At 31.1% G+C, this 22,198-nt stretch overlaps 1 protein-coding gene across 1 annotated transcript in view; it reads right to left on the reverse strand.

Annotated features, from left to right (window-relative positions):
* LOC123008415 overlaps window positions 1–19,972 on the reverse strand; it is a 181,979-nt gene extending 162,007 nt beyond the window's left edge. Inside the window, exon 1 of the mRNA XM_044404199.1 lies at window positions 19,668–19,972. The gene's annotated coding sequence lies outside the window, so the exon portion shown is untranslated. The remainder of the gene's footprint in view (window positions 1–19,667) is intronic.
* Window positions 19,973–22,198: the final 2,226 nt, after the last annotated feature.

Raw genomic sequence — 22,198 nt, forward strand, 5'->3', positions numbered from 1 at the left:
AAAGTTTAAAATAGCATATTTTAAAAACATCTTACTAAATATTTGAAACTTTGGGTGCATATACCTAGATAGATTTAAAATCCAACATCAATTATTTTTTTCAGTTTTCAACAATAATAGTCCTATATATCTTCTTTTATTGATTATTAAAAGTAGCCTAAAAATCTAAACAAACATTTTATAATGAATTAAATTATATACATGCTTTCGTAATTTGCAAAATGTGGCGTGGTTTTTCAAAGAAAAAATATAAAACTCGTCTCCCAAATATTTATTTAACAGCAATAATTTGTTATAGCCTTTCTCCTACAAGGTTTTTACCCAAAGTACAACTCATGTTAATCACACATATTTAGTTATATAGTCATAAGCATCGTACCTTCCAACTAATAATTTTCATAAACAATGACAAACTACCCAATTGCCTTTTTATAAGTACATACTTATTTTACATTAAGACTTTATTGTATTACAACAGATGTCTCTAAATTAGAAGCCAATAAGTAATAGCAAAACTTCTTTTCTTAGAATAATGTAAAATATTAAAACGGTAATTGTAGGTGATGACGATATATTCCATTTAATTAATACTTTGCGATTACTTCAAACAACTTGAAGAAATTGTATGCTATACCAAGAAAATGTATCTTTCACTTTAGTATCTTCTTTGTCAGTTACTTAAATAACTGCAAGCTTATGTATGTGATTACAAAATAGCAGTTTTAAAAGACTACAGCAAAAAACATTTTTCTTCTAAAAGAGAAAAGAATTACACTAAACACCTGAGAATATAAAGACTCTTTCTACAAGACAATGCATTTTCTCATACTTTTAAAACCGTTTTATGCACCCTAATAGAATAATATTTTCTTAAAAACTAACAACTGTAATCTAACTTTGGTGCATGTGAAACTTTACAATACGTAGTGTTTGCAGAGATAAAACAACATAACTTTGAAAACAAATTTATTTTCCAGCAACAATTATAAATAATCCATATCAAAGTTAACATTTCAATGCTTATCGCTTAAAAAATTATTCAGGTTATACTAACAGAGAAGAGACATCATTTGTGAGTCACAATGGAGAATGAGTATTTCATCGTAATCTGAACCAACGCAAATATTTACATTTTTCTTGCAGGAGTATTATCAGCTTATGATTCGCTCCTTTCCCCGTTAAAAACACAAGAGAAATCCATTGCTTTTCTTTATCTCTTGTGTGATGCAGCAAATTTCAAGCTTCATCATCATAATAGGTTTATTCCCGATAAACCAAATACAAACTGTCGTTTTCAGTGTAACTTGATAGTTACCGCAAGGATTTTCCTTGCATTTGATCTGATTCTAAATTAATAAGGCACCGGATCGGGCAATTGGTGGCTGAAAAAAAAACAGAAATCGACGAATCCTTTTTCCAGGAGAATCCAATTAAAATACATTTTCAGTGAAGGCCATTTATCTTCAAAGAATGGAAACAATAAGTGTAAAGTTTTATCGGACGTTCACATTCCCTTCTGTCTACATAGACACGACGATAAAAATGTAGAGACTTTTTGTACATATCGGCCAGACGGATCGTAACGTTTGAATATTCCCGAAGAACAAAAGGAGTGCCAACCTATTCCCTTTTGCCGTTTCCCATCAAAATTGATTTCATCGGCTATTTGCCGGAAAACAATAAAGACACCCAATTGGGCTTTATATGCAAAGTAACACGTCGAATCGACCTGCGTAATTAGCAGCATCAGCAAGAACAATTTGCTTTCAAGGAAGGAAGTAACAATTTGCTAACGGAAAAATTATTTCAATAAACGCAGATATTGAAGGAAAAAATAATTAAGCCAAATGACTCGATTTAAAGCGGTTTCGTCAGTGTTTCACATATTCTTTTTCTTACTTAAATGTCCATATCAGACAAACATTCCGTTAAAAGATATTGTTACTTCGTCCAACCAATTAACTAAAATCTTAAAGCATCCAAAAATAGTACATTGTTATTAGAGTATCCTCCCTACTGCTACTCCTGCAAAATGAAGTATCAGGTGTGTAATAGTACATTACCACCGAGGTTTGCATAACCACATCATTTTTAGTCAAAAATTTCAATAAAATAAAATTCTAACAAAGTTGAGGTCCAAACGTGGTAGGCTGGATAAATTGCGTTTGATCTTTGACATTTCAGAAAAAATTCAATTTCATTTCAAAAAAAAAAAATATTGAAATAAGAGCTGTCTGACATGAAACTAATTTCAGAACTGAATTTAGTACAGAAATTGCGCGCGCAATTTTAGTTAGCTTGGATGCAAAAAAATATAGCTTGTTCTAATTTTTTGGATGAAAGCTTGCTAAAAATGCGCATTAACAAAAAGCGTAAATTTAAAATATAAAAAATGTAAAAACAGAAATATTAGAACTAAGACGCTTTACGAGCTTTTGTCTAAAACTACAAAAATATTCAATAATAATTTTTTGAAATTGTGGTTATGCTACCACGGCCCTGTTATCAAAAGAAACGTATTAAGTCCCCCACAATATTATAAATTTTAAAAATCAACAATTTATTGCAGAAAATCTGTTACTATTTGTTATTGTTTTCAAATCAATAGTTTATCTTCAAAATGCATTTTCTATTAATTATTTACTTTAATATCTAATTTTTAATTTAATGAACCGATTTTGTAAAATAAAGAGTAATATTGCAGAATTTGTCAACTAAAATATGAAAAATGTAACAAAGAATAAATATAACAAAATATCACAAATTTCAAAGTAATGCTAAATTAATAAGTGGTGAATTAACTAACGTCCCTCAACAAATTTTAAATAGTTTCCTTAATTGAATGGAATTTCAGATACATGTTACATAACAGAACTCCAAAATATTTATTTTTTAAAGCTAATTAATGTAGTTTTTTTAATACCAGACATTAAACTGCAATTCCATTTAGCCTATTTCAACGTTCAAAAACGGTTGGAGATAAAAATCTTTTGAACATTCTCTTCAAGAAAATTCTATTCTCTACAACCCCTTGATTGTATTTGTTGTAAATCTAACGTTTTTCGATCTTTTTAATTAAAGAGAATTATTCGCAAATGTTAAACTTGGCTTGAAATTTTATATAACTCATTTAAGAATACTTTCAGATGAAATATCTGTAATATTTTTTCAGGATTGTAGGGAATTGAATGTCCCGGTATATTATTGTCCGTGCTTAAAATTGACAACTTTGTCCTTTCGGTCTTTAGCAAGATCAATGCGCATGCTCATAGACTTATTTCAGTACTTACGTGTCATACAGAACTTCTAATAACTTCAACTAATTTCACCTAAATTTGCGCGCGCAGTTTCAGATCTGAAATTAGTCTAGTGTCAAACAGCTCTAATGTGTGAATCTCCCCCAGAACTAGAAAAACTACTTTAGAAGCAATTGAATACTAATCTAGCAAAATATTATACGTCACTTGACAATTTGAAAGAAAAAAATCCCGGTATTTTTGTAATCTTAACGTTGGCAGATCTGCATATTACCGCCCAAGAGAAGTAATGTTATTACTCCTCATGAGATATAATGACGTGTTTCCCAACTTTTAAAAGGTTAGTAATCGGCATATTACACTGGTGATTGTGAATAAAAAAAATATTCAAAAAGGTTTAAAAATTCACTCACAATGCTTAGTCGAATTTTATATTTTATACCTTTTTGGAAAAAAAATATTCAGAACATAGTGCGATACAGTGTAGTATAAATGTCTTATGCAACTGATAAGTTTTCTTTAAACATAGATATAAATAACATTTTTTGTCAGAAATCCGATTTCAAACTAGCATTCAGCCTTTACTTGGTATCAGTCGAAAGTCTAAAATTAGTGTCGTAATCGCATCTTTTAAAATTCTACAGACATTTTCTCCTTGCGCGTTTCAGCGATAATCGCTCTATATTTATCCACAGTTAATGGTTGTAGCGACTGCACCAATACCTCAAGATAAGTCGAAGTACTTCGTTTCTTAATTGAGCCATATTTTAGGCTATTTAGCGTTTTTTCCTTCGTTTCAAGTAGATGACTGGTCGTAATCGTCAAGATAATGCGCGAGTGGCGGCAAAGGAAGTAGCTTGTTTTATCAAGGGAAAAAGAGACTAAGTAATCTTTCTCGTCGATCAGGTCATCAAAGATGATCTAACCACAACATGATTTATTTAGTTCAACATGGTATTTGTGCATTGAAAGGTCTTATTTACGTCATCCTTTCCCACACTTATCTCAAAATGAAACGATAAAAACTTTTCTTGTTTCAGTGGCAATAATTTTCTCAGATTGATTGGATTTTTTATTTTCCTGTTTTGTGTAGGAAGTGATTTTTTACATCTCCACACTCGACTGGAAAAACTTTTTATGTGTGGCACTGTAAAGTCGAGTCGGAATAGTTTTTAGAAAGAACAAAACCTAAGTAAGAAGAGAAAAAATAACACGTAAAATTTTATGCTTACTTGGTTTTTACCACCGAATGTTTAGCATGTTTTAACCCATAAAAGTACAAAAACCTAACAAAGTTTTACGATTATTCCACAATAATGTAACAAAGCTCTTCTTTGCCAAATGTATTATCTTGTTTCGTGTTTGTAATTGGAGATTCGCATGCATTTTTCAAATTTACTAGATACAAATGAAATTAAGGTAATAAAAACGCCCTGACGTCAATTGTGTAGCGCGTATTAGGACAGTTATGGCTTTTTTTTGAATTATTTCACTAAATAGACATCTTCCATCTGCGATTTCACGACGCACCAAAGGCGGTCCTAAACCAAAAAAAGCACAGTAAAGAAACAAAAGACTAATCAAGAAACAATAAAAAAATTATGTTGAGATTCTGATAAGTGGTAACTGATAATTTGAAGACTGAGGCCTGGAATTTTAGAGTGTGAACAAACTAAAGAAAAATAAACTACACAACAACACACGAGGGGCCGTTAAATTAAAAAAAATGTGTACAACCAATTCCGGTTCCAAAAAAATTCACTGAAATTCCAGTAGTTCCAATAATCCAACAAAATTCCATGATAATATGCGTAATTCCGACTTAATTTTCGTAATTCCAAAATAATGTCTGTAATGCTAATTTTAATAGTTCTAAAAAATTTAAAGCAATTTTTAAAAGATCTGCGAGAATTACAGTAATCAAAGATAATTCCGGTAATTTCTATAATCAATCGTAATTCCATTGTTTGTAGATCAATTCCTATAATTAAAAATTAATTCTTGGGATTCCAAAATATTTTCTCTAATTCTAAATTAAATTTTTCTAAGTATTTACGTTTATAATCCCATATTCATATTAAGCTCCTGGAATAATGGAACTTCTTACATATTTCCAGCTGATTTTAGTCAAATGCAAATTCGAGAATTTTTATGATAAAATATAGTCTTATTCTATTATTATTCACAAAGATATACCAGGTGAATAAAAAGTATGGAACCAAACGTTTTTTGCTTAAACTATTTATTTTTTCAAAAAACTAATTGATGAGTGATAAAGTACTATAAAAATGTGATGTTTTAACAAGAAAAAATTCAAAATTTCAAAATTTCCTTTCGTTTTTGAGTTCTACAAAAAAAATATTTTTTTTAAATGGCAAGCTACTATAAAATCATTTTTCTCATAAAAGCCATACTCTAAGGAAAACAACTATATGCTTTATATTTAATTTTTTCAAAAGCAATTTTTCACATAAATTGCAATTTTGACAAAAAAAATTGCATAACTCAAAAACAAAACAAAATTTCGTTCTGAAAATACGATCACATTTTTTATATTATTTTAATTTACATTAATTATTCTTTTCTGGGTGCAAATGATTAAAAATAAAACCGCTTGGTTCCATATTTTATATTCACCCTGTAGTTTATAAAACGAGCAGAGCACAAGATTTTTAATCATTTGAGTATATAATGGGCACTATACGCGAGATGAAAATTATACTCTGTCTACTTTGATACTGTTAAGTAATATGTTACATTTTTACGCTGTTATGTCATATTAATTTATATGCCTACGCTTACGTGTTCACGTTAAAATATTTTTAATTTTTATTTTTTTAATGTTTTTTTTTTACTTTCAAGTTAATTTTGATTAAAAATATGTATCTTGTGATTACATAATACCTAGACATTATTTGAGGGACCGTTAACTTGAAAAAATGTGTAAAATACTTCCTCTAATTTTCTGATAATTCCAAAAAGAATTCTATCAGTAATTAACACAAATATCCAGCAATTCAAGAAAAATTCCTGTAGTTTACTAATAATTCCAGTAATTCCAAACAAACCCAACATAATTTTTATAATTCCAAATACTTCCAAGCAATCTCGATTAAATTCCTAAAAATTGTACAACTAATTCCAGAGTCAACTGCCCCTCGTGTTGAAACGTTAAAAGTATAACTTGTGCAAACATTGTGGAAATAAAAATGGTACTAAATTGCACTTTTGTGTGAATCTGTAAAATAAATAGAATAAAATATAAACAAATTCGCATCAATTTGTCCGGGTCCATATCGCCATAAAGAACCGGCTGGTCTGCTCGAACGATGTAATGGCAAGGATGCAAGAGAACAAGAGTCAAAATTCAATTTGTTCCACTAGTGTCCCAACTCGAGTTATTAGAGAGAGACTGTACAGATAGATGTTTGATCCTTGTCCTTCTTTCGATGCACACACAATCCAAGAAACTGGTGGTGTATCGATTTCGCCTTTTAGAGTGCACCAAGCATATTGTTTCGGGAGGATAGCCAGGACGTTTCTTTCGTTTCCGGTCGTCGACGTCCTGTTCAAATAATACGGAAACATTTCCGGTTCGACTAATATTTCATTGTTTAACTCCAGTACTAATTGTCATATTTACGACCGTTACTATTTAGATAATTTAATTTAGTGCTTTCATACACCTTGTTTTGTTTACGTTTATAATCGACAAACACATAAAGCGAAAAAACCCATCGATTCGAATAATCCGCACATAACGGGCAACAGAAATAACCAAGTCCAAAAACGAAATCAAGAGAAGAGAATTTTCATCACAAAATTCTCTCAATTATTACCTCAGTATTTTTTAAACACAATGTAAAATATCACTACTAATAAAGATACATTGGCACAAAAGCCATTAATTTCATTTTAGCCAACATGTATTGGTAATGATTACATATGTTTATTGCTGAAAAACTAAAACTGGTTTCATCAAAACGTGATCATTTCTGAAATGATGAACTACACTTGCAAACAAAATTAATGGATCGACTACTAACTACTCGCAATGAAACATAATGTCCTAGGTTTTTCAATAGATTTTGCTATGATTAAAAATATTCATTTTCATCGAACTTAACAAACAAGTGTAAATTGAATTATTATACCTATTGCAACGTAAGTATTTCAAAAACTTGCTAAAACATTAAACAGAACAGATGAAGCTATACTCACAATAATATTGAATGACACCAGCATAGTGTCACTATGTCAAATGGTTTTCGAGAAAGCTAAAGGCCCCTGAAAATGGAGGGCAAAAAGTCTTTTTTCCAATTATCTCAGTAACCGGTGAAAATAAATTTGCAAAGTTTGCATCCAAAGTAATTTTTTGGCACTAAATCCATTAGTGATATCAAAAAGTGTGTACTCTAATTAGGGGGGAGCGGAGGTACTGAGATTAATCTAGTTATGTTTTGAAAAAAGTTTTTTAAAATTTCTTAAACCGTGCACCGACCTTAATTCCGAAAAGCAACCCAGACAATGAGAATTAACATACAGGGTGTCCCAGTGAGTTGGTAAAATCCAATACTGACCTTTAAATAATAAAATTTTAAATTAATAAATACTAGTACTACTGAGTGCATCATCTAAAATTATTTTCAACCATACAGCATGTCCTAAAAATAAGTTACAATACAAACCTGTTTTTTTTTATTTGAAACACCATTTGTTTTCATGGCATTTTTGAATGTAGCCTTTTAAGACAATATTTTTAAGTTAACTTTTATTAGTCGATTTTGATTAGTTTTAGAAATAAAACGGTTTTCTTTTGACGAAAACATGCACTCTTTAAAAATTTATTACACAAACAAATTTTTTCTTACTTTGCAAAAAAAAGTACAAAATCTAAAGCTGTAACAATTTTTTAGTGTTTTGCATTTGTAAAGATTAAAAAATGAAGTTTGTTAAAAGCTAAAAACCTTAAAAAATAAATAAACTTTTAAATGTCTCGATTTGATAAATAAAAAGATATTTAACAACCATAGTAGTTCCACCACGGATCACTTATCCTTTGATTTATTCAGAGATTGTAAAAATCGACATAAATACTGAAATTTGAATTATTTTATTGTAAATATAAAAAATAATGGATTCAGTTTAACATAAATGTGATTATTACGTGATATTTCTTCCATCTCTTGTGCAACTGTACACTTGTTAGCTATTGAAACAATAGTATTTTTTTTTAATGTTTAAAGTTAAATACCTTTTTAGTTATTGATTATAAACACCTAAAAGTAAATAATTTTAAAAGACAATTTAATCGCTTAAATGCAAAAACAATAAATAAATAGGGTGTCCATTAATAACTTTTTAAGAAGTTATTGAACTTTTAACAAACGTCTTAATTTTTTTATCTTTTCAAATGCAACACACTAAAAAAATTTTACAGGCTTATAGCTTATACCTTCTTATTTGCAGTAGTAAAAAAATATTTCTAGATGTCTTAGTTTTTGTTTATTAAAAAAATTGCTATTTTCGTCAAAAAATCGTCTTTTTTTAAAACTAAGCTACATCCAAAAATACTCAAAAACACATGGTGTTTCATTTAAAAAACACACGTTTGTATTGTAACTTATTTTTGAGACACACTGTATAGTTAAAAATAATTTTAGGCTATGATATAGATTAGTATCTATCAATGTCCTACAATTTTTTTTTTAATTTGACCATTCAAAGATCACTACCAACTCGCTAGGACACCTGTATAGGGTTTTAAATATGAAGCAATATCTGAACCTCAAAAATGACCTATAAAATGATGTTAATTGAAATAATAACTGATGACTTATCTGTACTGATAAGAATTCTACAGCCCTTGGAGTTTGAGTATGGTAAATTTGTTTTTTTTTTTTTTGGAATAATCGGAACCACTTGACCAAATGTTATAAAATTTAGAACAGTTACTTGGAAAAACATACCTTTTAAACTGTTAATGAAGAAAACCGGATACATCTACTGAATTTCCGGTTGCTGTAGCTGCAACTCATATTTTCTGTGTTTTTTGTTTTTTTTGGTTTACTAACACTAATTTCTTATTGCTCAAATCGATAGACTAATCCGTTCCCCTTTTTATTTTTTGATACAAGTTCTTAAAATTGAATATTCTATCACCTGATGCAACTTGTAACAATAAAAACGCAACACCCGGTATACTAATAATTTAGAAAACAGATCAAAGTTGAGAGTTTCCATCAATTGACAATTTTCAGTGTGTAGCGTTGATCCTGTTACTCGTATTTTCTAAAGAAGCTTTTCCGGGATTTCGCCAATGTAAATTTTTGGTAACAAGATCTGTACGTTTGAGTTAGTAGACTAGTCGATATTTCCGTTCGCCATATGACTTTTCCGTCGTCCAATTAGTTGTAATCTATTCATAGTTCTTTACGGGTTGAACGTACCCCATTAATTAGTATATTGATTTCTGTCGGTGAAACTAATTAAAACCGAACTTACCGCATAATATATGCACAAACAAATCTGCAAATTGTAAAACGAGCATCGAGGTAAAAAAGCGTAATGAGTGGATGGAAAATGTCAGAGTTGATTATGTTTTTTTTCTTCTCATCCCAGTTCCTCCAGCACGCACTCTCCAAGAGTGGGTAATTAAAGTTGGAAGGGGGCCCCCGTGTTTCAAGTACATAATGCCCCTCAGAACAGTCGATCCTTCGGCTTTATACTGTATTCGAAATACGTAGGAATTTGTCCGGAACCGTTTACAGATACGTGCTTCCGCTACACTTATGCCGCACCCGGATTCGACCGGAACATGCTCTAGAATCCGGAATTAAGACGTTTGTGTGGAACGACGCCTACTCACAGGCGCACTTTTATTGATGTCCAGAAGAAAATTAACATCTCGTGTGTTATTTAAAAAAAATAATTAGGTTAAGAGGAAGCCGTTCTGACTTGCTTCGTCATCGAGCTCTAGCTACTAATTAATTTAATTCATTTTGTCTTCAGGACAATGAATGCTTTTAAGCATACGATATTGTTAAAAGAGATGAGTACAATTTCGGACAATTTAATCATTTTCGTTGATTCCGATATGCGCAATCAAATTGCGAAAAAACGATTCTACTTCAGATGTAATTTTACTCGACTTGGCTCGTCCATCTTGTCAAGCAAACTCTTAACCATTAATTTTGCAAAGTGAATTGCTTGAACAAACCGCAGAATACTCACGTGCAATCTCTTCATTTAACCAAGCCAAATCGGAAAATATTCGACTTTGATATTCTAATAAACTACTCGTAAAAAACTACAAGTAGCTGATAAAAAAAGTTCACTTTTAACCCTGAAAAAACATTATTAAGTTGCATCGTTCAACTCTCAATATTGTCTCGTCAAAATTTTTCTTGTACCTATTCGCTTGACACCTCTGCACTAAAAGAATCAAATTTTTATTGTCTATGTTTCCGGAAAATAATTTATCTGCATGAACCCAGGTTTCAAAAACCAGCAACGAAGAAGCGAGTGCCTTCAATGCTTGGATACAAAAAAAATATTATCTCATCTCCCAAGAGATTTGTCGGTAAAATAACAATTTTTTTGTAACAAACGTTTTACCACAAAGTGTTAAAATAATTAAATAACTAGTGCAAATATTTATTTGTAAACCACGAATATGAAGATTTTTTTAAACAAAACAAAAAAAAAACATTAGCTACAAATATTCATTCATAAAAACAGATACACGTATTTGCAAATTATCTTCAACAAGAAATTAGATTATGTTGACCAATATAAAGTACAAAGTTAAACTTTCAGAAAAATGTTTTTCACTTTTGCAAAGTCTCAATAAAAGTATATCAAAGTTATGTGGAATAGTGTCGCTCTATAATTTCGAACTACTTTGTAAATTAATAGATTTTACTTTTTTGACATCTTGGTGAAAACTTTATAACAAGAAAAGTACTAGAATCGCTATGTTAAAAATTGTAGATTTGTAATTTGAAACATGTTGTATTGGTATCACGATATGTCCGGATATTCCTACGCGGACAGTGTTTTGACAGAATTTTGACACTTTTTTGTTGTAGAAGTTCTAAAATACGGAAAACTGTGCTATGGAGAAGGCCATGAATAATATTACCAACACATTCCACAACTACGCGGTAAGATGTGTGCAATTATTCTAAATATTTTCATTGCAATTTTTGGAGGTTAGGATACATCGACTAATTATTAACTTTTTAGGTCCCAGTGCCGAAACGCAGTTATATTACTGTGTGCAATAATAAAACTGCTCAGGAAATAATCTGAAATGCTTATAACTTTTTCATTCCTACTAAAATGTACTTTCCCGCAAGATTTCAAAAGTACTACTTTCTGGGCGGAGGATCTCGGTACCCTAGTTACTTTTCTGTGACTATTCTACCATTATCTAAATATACATAGTTATTAATTGTTTTGCTTATGTTTTTCTATACTAATTACCTTTGATCTTACAACCGTCTTTATCAAGACTACTTTAAGAAAACCTCATCAGTGAAAATGTAATATATTATTCAAAATCCACAAAAATATAGTTTTTTTTATAGACACTTTGTATAAGTGAATACTGATGACATTAAACAAAATTATTTTTATCATAATCATAACTAGCAGTATTTTTTGTAAAACACAATATTTTGTTTCAAGAAACGTCGTTTATTTCCCATTAATACATAATAAATGATAACTGAATACTACTAAAAAACCTATACTATAAATAACCGAAATTTAGCTCACAGAAAAAAATAGAGATTAATTATAACAAAATATGTACATACTTTCATTTATTGAGTACAAAAGAATCTGTACTATGATTTCAAACCCAACCGGAGATTTCCCTTTTGTCAGAAGCATTCATTCATGTTGAGGAATTTACTGCTTCAAGGCTCAAAGCTCTCACATTCACCTGCCTATAATCTTTTAATAATTTTTCCACGACAAACAAAGTTTACAAAATCGGAATAGTAGAAAACAAACAATTCCTGCAAAACTGAAAAAATTAAATAATTAATTTTTCTTTTGTTAATATAGTAAGTTAACTTTACATACCTACTGTTTGATGTAAGTATAACTTACATTTGATGTGGTAGTTGCCATGACTACAAGGGCGCATATTACACTTGATAAAGCATGTAATACCTGTCTTGAGTTTGACTTTACAAGTGGGCAGAATAGGAGAAAACCCGATTACACATTTGCCATATCTCGTAGTTTGCATTTTTGCTTCCGCCTCCAAAAATCTAACTTCGAAACATCGAAACTCGGCCCCAATGCACCAATGTCATAACAAACCAATATCCGCTTAATAACCAATCAAAATGTATTAATTCCGAGTGTTCCGGTCTCGGGAATTGCACCTCCAGAGACCCCTAGCACAACACGAACAACTTTGAACCCTTTCAATTTAAATCGAATGAAACGCATCGAGCGCCAAAATCGGCGCCCAACGAAAATTTCGACGTGAGTTCAATTATTAAAATGTCATTAACAAATGCGACGTCGGGATCGATAAAATGGAACACTGACGTTACCGGCTCGACACTGATGCGTGTCTCCTATAATCGATCTTTTTTTTTTCTGTTGGCACTAATTGTAATAACTTTTTTCTAACTACCACGTCATGGCCGCGTTTGTGAAGCATTGACATTTGTTGTAATTGGACGATCTTGACCGACAAGTCATTCTCGCTCGATTAAACCATAATTGGATTGAATTACAAGAACTTCTTTAACGATTGGAAGAGTAAAGGCTTTCTGACAATTTCTAGCGGAGGTGATCAACACTTAATTATTCATCAGTTTGTCCAAACAAACTATAAATTTATAACGATTCATTTAATAACCGAGATTTAGTTATAGTAGCAGGTTCCTGAAAGTCTCAAACAAATTTTACAACTTTAAGTAAGAAAATATTTCAAGTTAGGAATGTACCATAAGAAAATTTACAATCAATAAATGACTAGTAACATGTACTATGTAAACAAATGTCAGTCGAAGTGTAATAAATCCTGTAAAGTTCATTACTAACTGTTAATTCTCTTCTTTACGGGTTGAGAATGATCAGTATTTTTTATTACGACTAAATAACATTTTGCAACAAGAATTTATCTTATACGTCCGTTACTACTATGAAAGTGAATGGTAAAATATTTTCAAAATGACACAACACTTAAACCATTGTATTGAACGAACACTCAGCTAGAATATTCGACGGGTATTAATCAAGCAGCGAAAGCGATTTTTTTTTAATTCGAGAGGAATTCATGAGATAATGTTATAGCATTAAGCAATGTTTAGTTGAGTAAACCACAATGAGTTAAAAATTGCTTAAAACAAATTTTCTGAAATAACTGCCCAGCAACCGACTTTGTAATTTTTAAGAAATAACATCCTTGGCGGTAGTAGAAGATTAATAAAATTCCAAACCAATCACATCATTAGCTACATTGAGGAAGTGTTTTATTCGTCTCACTTTGTATCAAGAATATGTATATGTCAAACATTCAATTATACGGGTGGCTAGAAAAAAACTAATTCTGTTCACTCCGGAACGATTCCTATCCACTCCATATTATGATATTAGAACACGAAAATGTAAATGAAATTATTGTAATAAATAAATTAACTTCAAGTCACCGCGTGACTCCATCGTACGGAAATGCAAATATCAGAGAATGTTGCAACAACATCGCTTGCAACTCTTCAAAGTGAAGGTAAGAAAAATTGATAGGTAGTGAAATAGTAGATTACACACCGAGGTGCCGCAGTTAACAATTACCCGAGATACAATGAAGCAACGACCACCAAAGTTCGTATACTATTTTACTCACAATTATCCTCCTTAAAGAACAGCAAGCCAATAAAGGATTTACCAACTTTTGAAAGACATGAATGACCACTTCCCAATTCAAACTGCCATATTACATATCAATTAATAAGGGAGTGCCCACTTCCCAACCTAAACCTGATATTTCATATCAATTGTTAAATAAGGTTAAAATATCACACTTCCCAACTTTTCATACGCAAAATAATTTGATTATTACTTTATGACTGTGAATAAAATATTTTATTAATATGCCGATTCCTAACCTTTTAAAATTGTCATTACATCCCGTAGATCGGAAACTAATTTATAAAAGATTACCAAGGCAACAATCCCCCATGAATTAAGCTCGGCTTTCGACCTGTTGGTATGCCCAAGCGGCATGTATACACCAAAACAGCTTTTCTATATAAAGACAATTAAGAAAGAAATACACCTAGCTATAAAAAAGGCCTCACAGGCTTCAAATAAATTTTATTCTTCGACACTGTCAAAATTTACGGTTTTTCTCCCGTGTAAGGAAGTTTTGACAACTGTTTGGCATTTCTCAATACAAAACGTCAAATTATTTTTAACAGATTTAAAGCAAGTTTAAGCCTTGTTGACTCTAATTCGAAGAATAAAATGTTGTATTCCAATCGTTTGAGTGTAAATCGGACGCTTTATTCCACCTCGTGGATGGTAAACCACTCGTTACACTCGTGGTTTAAAAATCCACTCGGTCAAATAAAGAGTCCGATTTACACTCAAACTCGTCGAATAAATAACTATTATTTTTTAAGATGACACCCTTTAAGATTATAAATACAGTGTTTTTAACCATTCTTCAAATGTTCTATTACGTGAAAAAATGTGTTTCGTAATTCTGCAAACAGTGCAACATCAGCAATTGATGTTTCATTTTATTATAGTTATTTATTCTACGAGTTTGAATGTAAATCAGACGCATTATTTCACCGAGTGGATTTTGAAACCACGAGTTTAATCATCCACGAGGTGGAATAAAGCGTCCAATTTACACTCAAAAGAGTTGAATGCAACATTTTATTCTTCGAATTAGACTCAAGAAGGCTTAAACTTGCTTTAAATCTGTTAAAAATAATTTGACGTTTTATTTTTTTATGTATGTAAGTAAAAACAAGTCGCTAGATTCTAAATCGACTCTGTAGAATACATAGATAAAGTAATTCAGTAAAGTACGGGTTTTTTGCAGAATTTTTGGATGCTTTTGTTCTAAAATCCATAAATTTCTGCCTGGGCGAATTACGTTTCTAATTGTTTCAATACATACTATGAAAGGTATCAATAAGAAAAACTCGTGGTCGTTCGTCTTTGGTTGCATAGCTAGATTGATTTCTCTCTTGATTGCCGTTATTGACCTTACTTTCAGACAATGCACAACGCCGATTTAATGCCCCAACAAAAATATACATAAATCTTTTTAAAGAAAAATTAGGATTGTTAGTTAGGATTGTTATTTCTTAATATACAGGGTGCGCCAGAACTCGCGCCCCTGAGAAAAATACCATATAAGGTGAGATACCAAGAACATAGAAAAAATGTTAAAAAAAAAATTTATCTATAAAAATTTCGGAGTTATGAGGGTTTAAAGTTTGCACTTTGACTCTATTTATTTCTGTTGGGAAAATAATTTTACAAGTTTTTTTGCTATAGGCTATTAAAAGAGTAAACAAGGAAGTTGTATCCTAAATTGTAACTCTGTTCAATGTTATTTATGTGGCTTTTATTGGTAAAATTTTTATCCCTTTACTAAATAATTGTAAAAAAACATATACAAGATCATCAGTATCATTAAATAGATATAAAAAAAAATGTCAAATGTCAAAAAATAAATGTCAAAATTTTTTGACAGATAGAATTTTTTAAACATTTTTTTCATGTTCCTGGTATCTTACCTTACTTAAAAATTTTCTCTGGGGCGCGAGTTCTGACGCCAAAATACTCACAATCATTGACCCTGTAAGCTGTATATAGTGCACTTAAGTGACAGACGCACTGTCGCAGTGACAATACGAGTATATTGGCAAACCTTTTAAAATTAGTTATACATTTGAATTATTATAACGTGTCTTTTTTAAAATTCGACGTCGCAGTTGGTCGTGACAAGCTTGTTGTGAACACACCATGAACACATAAACCAACCAACCTAACCTTACAATTACAATTTTAGTAGTTTGCACAAAGTTAATCATCTTCAATCTTCATTGAATAAAAATGTTCATCAAATTTCAATAAACATGAAACATTTTATTAAAAAAATTTGCAAAAGCCAACTTCGACGTCGAATTTTAAAAAAGACCCGATATTATTAATTATTTTATATAAATGATTGACGTTAAACTTCAAAACACAATATCTCCATTAACTAACCTTAAAATGCTTTCGTTGACACCAGTAATTATATTTGGTTATTTTTATGTAGTCACTGAAAAATACAACAGAAATTTTAGTACAGTCACAAATATTCATAAAAAAGCGACACTTACAGTGTGGGTATCACCTGAATGAATAGTAATGTTGAACAAAAATAACCAGTTCAAAATTTTGGTGAAAAAAATTGGTAGCAGCTTATTTCCAAAACCACAGATTTTGTTTGCTTTTTAATTTTTGTTCCTAGATTTGTAAAAAACTTATTGTCACATTTTCGTGTTGAAATATAAAAATTTTTATTTTTATAAATCGTATGTTTGCTCTTTGAAATAATTATATTTGAATATCTGAGGACAGACATCAGTACATCACTATACCTAATACCTAAAGACAGAACCCAGTGCTAATAATGTTGATATACGTAGAAACACATTGCAAGTGAGTACTTTTTTGAGGACAAAAATCAGCTTCTTGCTACAAAAATTTTAATAACAATCCAACACAAAAAATTTTAACCAATCAAATGACAGAATTTTCAAATTGGGACCTTAGTGAAAAAAATTATGTCAAATTTATTTAATTAAATATTAACCACATACACACGTGTAACAAAAAAAGAATCTGAAATTTTTTACATCAAACATTATTCTTTATTATAATAATTATTAAAAACACAATTAATATAAATAACATCGCACAAATAAAAATTTACTCGATGGATTTTGAAGCCGAATACAACTGTACGTCTAATTTTTCCTTGCACAACTGTCATTTAAGACATTCGTAGTTTTTCTTTTGTCTCCTTCGTCGACTCGTAATTTTCGTCGCAAATACCACTTATTTCTGAAATGACAAATCTTGTCGGAAAAACTTAGACCACTTGTTAAATTATACAAAGTGATCAAAAATGAATAAATCTGTGGGCAATCCTGACTTTAATTTTTAAAGGACACCAGCATATTCCAGCTTCTGATTAACAACAATTTAACAATCTCGAGAGGTTGTACGCCAAGTATTTGTCAAGCAAAACCATATCCGGTTGCAGTGTTACAAATTATTAACAAACTGTTGCCAACTTAAACAGTCCTAAATGATGACGCTGTATTTAAGAAAAAGTCTATACAGGGTGTCCGTTTTTCGAGCTCTACCAATGGGATCTCAGTTATTATAAGATACGAGGTCGGTTAAATTACGACAAAGTTGCGCATTTTTATGCTAAACAATTATCTGAAAGAAAATTTAATGTGTCATTTTTAGTTTTTGAATTTTGAAAAAAACGGAAATTTGTAATTTTCGTTTTTATTTTTTTTAAGCAAAAACTAAAAGACCTAGACGTTTTTAACTAGGATGTTCTTAAGGCATTTTTTTACAAGAAATCTAGATCTGTCATCGTATTTTCCAAAGCGGTCTTGACGTCAGAGTTACAACACTCAACTTTGAATTTTCTTATGGACGCTATATTCGATTTCTGTATTTTTGAAAAGCCTTTTTGTTCCTGATCACAACGTTGTATCACACGATATGATAAAATTTTACATGCTGATCAGAATTAAGAAAAAGCGTTTTTGCGAAATTAATTTAAGCGACCTCCTATCTCTTATAATAACTGAGATCCCCATGGTTAAGTTCGAAACACGGACCTCCTGTATAGGTACATACAGTCAAAGTTATTTCGTAAAAGATACAAGCAGGCATTATGACGACTGGCAATATTTTGTGGAATTTATTGAAATAAGCTGGAACTTCAAAATTCGTCATCATCTTTGGTTTCAAAATTGTTAATTTTTCAACTTGTTCATCAAAAACGATGTAACCAGACACACTAATATAAAGCGTGTTTTTCACTCATGTTTACTTTGTATTCTCGTAAATTTCTTACTAGAAATTAGAGAATAATTATTTAGTAAACCTGCATTACAAATTGTTAAATAAAGTTTAACGGTGGTTTTTTTCTTTTTTCTCTTCTTTTTTCATCCCCGTTTTTTGTTTTCGTCTCTAAATTTTCTAAGACAATTTTTTTGCTAATGTTTAATAGCATTGTTTCCAAATTAAATCAAAAACCAGCACTACCAACTTTTTTTAAGTGGTGCCAACATTAAGACATTTCCGTTTAAAAAAACAGCTGTTCGGCAAATTTTTGAGACACGCTGTATTATAGTAGATTTGAACGTTTTAAAATCATACAAAGAGAGTCAATTGGCATTTATTAAAACACCAAAAATAAGTTCACAAAGTGTGCGAATAAACTATATAATTATTTGGATTTTAAATACTCACGATGTTTATTTCTTTCTTCAAGAACTGAATTTACGTAAAAAAATATCACACTCGCAGTGTTAAACAAATAAGCTCATCGTGTCCTTATTTTCTTGTGTCTCCAAATTCAGCCGAGTATGGTGCAATAACCTCACTCGTAAAAATGTGTTTATTAATATTTACAAAATTTCTAAACGGAGTGTTATTTCGCATAAAACGATCATTAAAAGTTCGCTATTAAATTTTCGTTAAGTGCCCCTCTTTTGCCCTTTTATTTAAACTCGTATTAAACAATAATGAAATTGGATCACGCCCCAGAAAATAACTTTAATTAAAAGAATCGAAAAAGCTCTTAATCCCAAACCCACAATATTGTTTGAATTTAAATGACTAATTATTATTATCTTGTAGTAAATTTAAAAAAGCCCTCATTTTAAATTTTCTTCTAATTAGAAGCGTCTAAACGTACCCTTGAAACATTTTAATCAAAATTGTGAATTACGACACGAAAATCTTCGCTTCCATCAACTCTAATAGAGACAGAAACCGGTCGTTTCCAACCCCGACTGTACCTCCAGGTGTCCCACACGCTACCTGCCCCTTTTCAAACGGGACAATCGCGGTCGGCCACGCAAAACCCAGCCTACTAACGAATGTAATACCTGCGAATTTCCTTGTATTTTAAATGCTAATTTCAACACCGCCGCCTCCAGAATTTGCATCGTAATTGTTGACAATCGCGAGTCGACGTCGCTATTGTTTGTGCGTCGCGACGCGGTTTTTTTGCAATTCAAATCACAAATCTACATCTTGACAGTGACGTCACACGTGTTCATCACGGAATCTCGACGCTGTTTTGATTAATTAACTTTCGTTCAACGGCCGCATTCTTACCTGCAGGTGTAATCCAGACAAACAACGAACAAGAAAAATCACTAAACCATCGCACTGTTTAACAATTTGCACTGGAACGACGCGGAAAAATGCTGTTTCGGGCACTATTCTTTTGAATCGATAATGTCATAAAGAATTCACATGTTTGCTGGAAACGCACAGCCGGCTAGATCGTTGGTGTTTGTGTTTATCAACGATCGAATTGGCGGGTGTGAAGGTTTCGTCTCGGATTTTTGTTGTTTATTAACATTATAAAGTACCGGTCGAAAAAAGTGTATTACGACGGTGCGATATTGTACACTCCAATACCGTAAACAGACTGATATTTTGTTGGAGGCAGTGTCGAGAGAAAGAAGGGAACACACCGAATGGAAACACGAACAAGGTTCGGGTCGCGTCGTGTCTATAGTTCGTGACAACTTATACGACCTATGTGACATTTCACGAAGAAGAAGGTCAGGGCCGGATTCAGAGATTTGTTTTAATGTTTCGACAAGTTTAATTTTTAGTTTATGAAATGATTATTGTCGATTACCTCCTTGAGATCGTTTCTTGCAGTTAGAAGACTGATTGTACATAATGTCGAATAAGAATTGTTGGTTTACAACTAGAAATAAGATATAAAACATAGAAGGTAAATATTTTTCTATTTTCTATAAAATAGTGGACACTCGGTATAATTTTATTTTTGCACTACTAGCTGTAAAAGATACCGTTATTTAATTTATCGAGAGGTTGTGAAGGTTATTTTCCTCTCCTAGTAGACAATAATAATTTTCATTGTGAATCAAAGGCTTAATGTATCCATTAGAGGTGGGTATATGCCGATATTAGAGGGTATTACACATTGATACAAATATTTCTAGAATATTATTATTAAAAACTATTACCATCACAAGTACTAACGAAAGTATCGAGCGATCAAGATAATTTGTAATCGAGACATCTTTGCATCCGAGAACATAAAGTCTGTTCTTTTTTTAAATGGAAATGCCCATCAGTCTTAACGTTGGCATCACTAGTAAAATCATTCATGGTAATTTTAATAAAGGAAGTTGGCAGTTCCGGTTTTTTGAATTAATTTGAAAACAATGTCATTAAACGTCAACACAAAAAATCGTCTAAGAAAATTTAAAGACGAAACACCAAAAAAGAAACAAATTCGGTACACTAACAGTTTTTCGAAATCGCAAGCTGGAAGTTAGAAAAAGGACTCGTTAAAATGTAAAAGCAATTTGTAATGCAGGTTTGCGAAACATTCTTAATTTTTAGTAAAAAATTGACAATAATACAAAATAAACATGAATGAGAAAGAACCTCGGAAAGAACGCAATTAAATTAATGTCTTGTGCATCGTTTTTGAGGAACGAGTTAAAAAAGTAACAATTTTGAAACTAAAGCTGAAAAAGAATTTATAAAATGCATCAACTTTGAGCTCATTTCAATAAATTACACAAAATTTATTGCCAATCACATAATACCTACTTGTATCTTTTGCTAAATAACTTTTTTCTTTATATACATCCTTTTTCTTCAAAGTTTTTGTAGCAATCTCATTTTTGTCCACAACATTGTACTTACTTGTGGTGTGTTTCTGTCAAAATTATTAGCACTGAATTCTGTCCTTAGACCTTAGGTAATGATGTTTGTCCTCAGGTATTGAATTATAGCGCTTTCAAAGAGAAACAGGTACACAAGATTCATAAAAGTCAAAATTTTGACAGTTTGAACACAACCATAATTTTTTAACAAAATTTCTAGGGACAAAACCAAGAGCAAACAAAAATTTGTGGCTATGGAGACAAGCTGCTACCAATTTTTTCACCAAAATTTTGACTTGGTAATTTCCAATTAAAAAAAAAACAGACTTTATGTCCAACTGCACGTGAAATGTCAAATAAAATGACAAGTCGAAAGGTAAAACGGCAAAATGGTCTGGAATTAATCGCCGACGTATAATAATACCCGTAGGGCCGCTCTTTTTTTAAGGTAAATTACAAATTTAGTTATTATAATCATCACCTTTTTGATCATGCCATTTTACCTTTCGACTTTGTCATTTTACTTGACATTTTACAGACACACGTTTTCGGATCCAAAGATCACTCGATTACAAATTATCTTGATCGTTCGATATTTCGGGATGAAGTTAATGCAAAATCAAATAAAAAGATGTATAAACCTCCTCATTAAAAACATCAGAATAACTGCTTCTGTCTATGTCAAACCTGACAAAACAACAAATGGGTTTATTTCTTGTTAAAATACACTGTGTCCGTAAATGATTTAAGGATCAAGTTGGCTTTGAAATAATGTCAACCTCTGAATGTGCCGCTTTATATGATACTGAATACTGATAACACAAAATATATTTGTCTCCTAGTAAACACTAAAATTGTTAGAATTTTAATAAAATAGTTACGAAGTGCTCATTTGTTCTTCTTGTCACGGTGGAGTTCTTGCTCTCAATCTAGAGCTGCAACAAAAGCAGTTAATTGAAAAATGTAGTAAATATGAAATTTATCAATGTC

The sequence above is a fragment of the Tribolium madens genome, unplaced genomic scaffold (genome assembly GCF_015345945.1).
Source record: "Tribolium madens isolate multiple individuals breed KSU strain unplaced genomic scaffold, Tmad_KSU_1.1 Scaffold_71;HRSCAF=194;Tcas5.2_LG6, whole genome shotgun sequence".
Classification (NCBI taxonomy): domain Eukaryota; kingdom Metazoa; phylum Arthropoda; class Insecta; order Coleoptera; family Tenebrionidae; genus Tribolium; species Tribolium madens.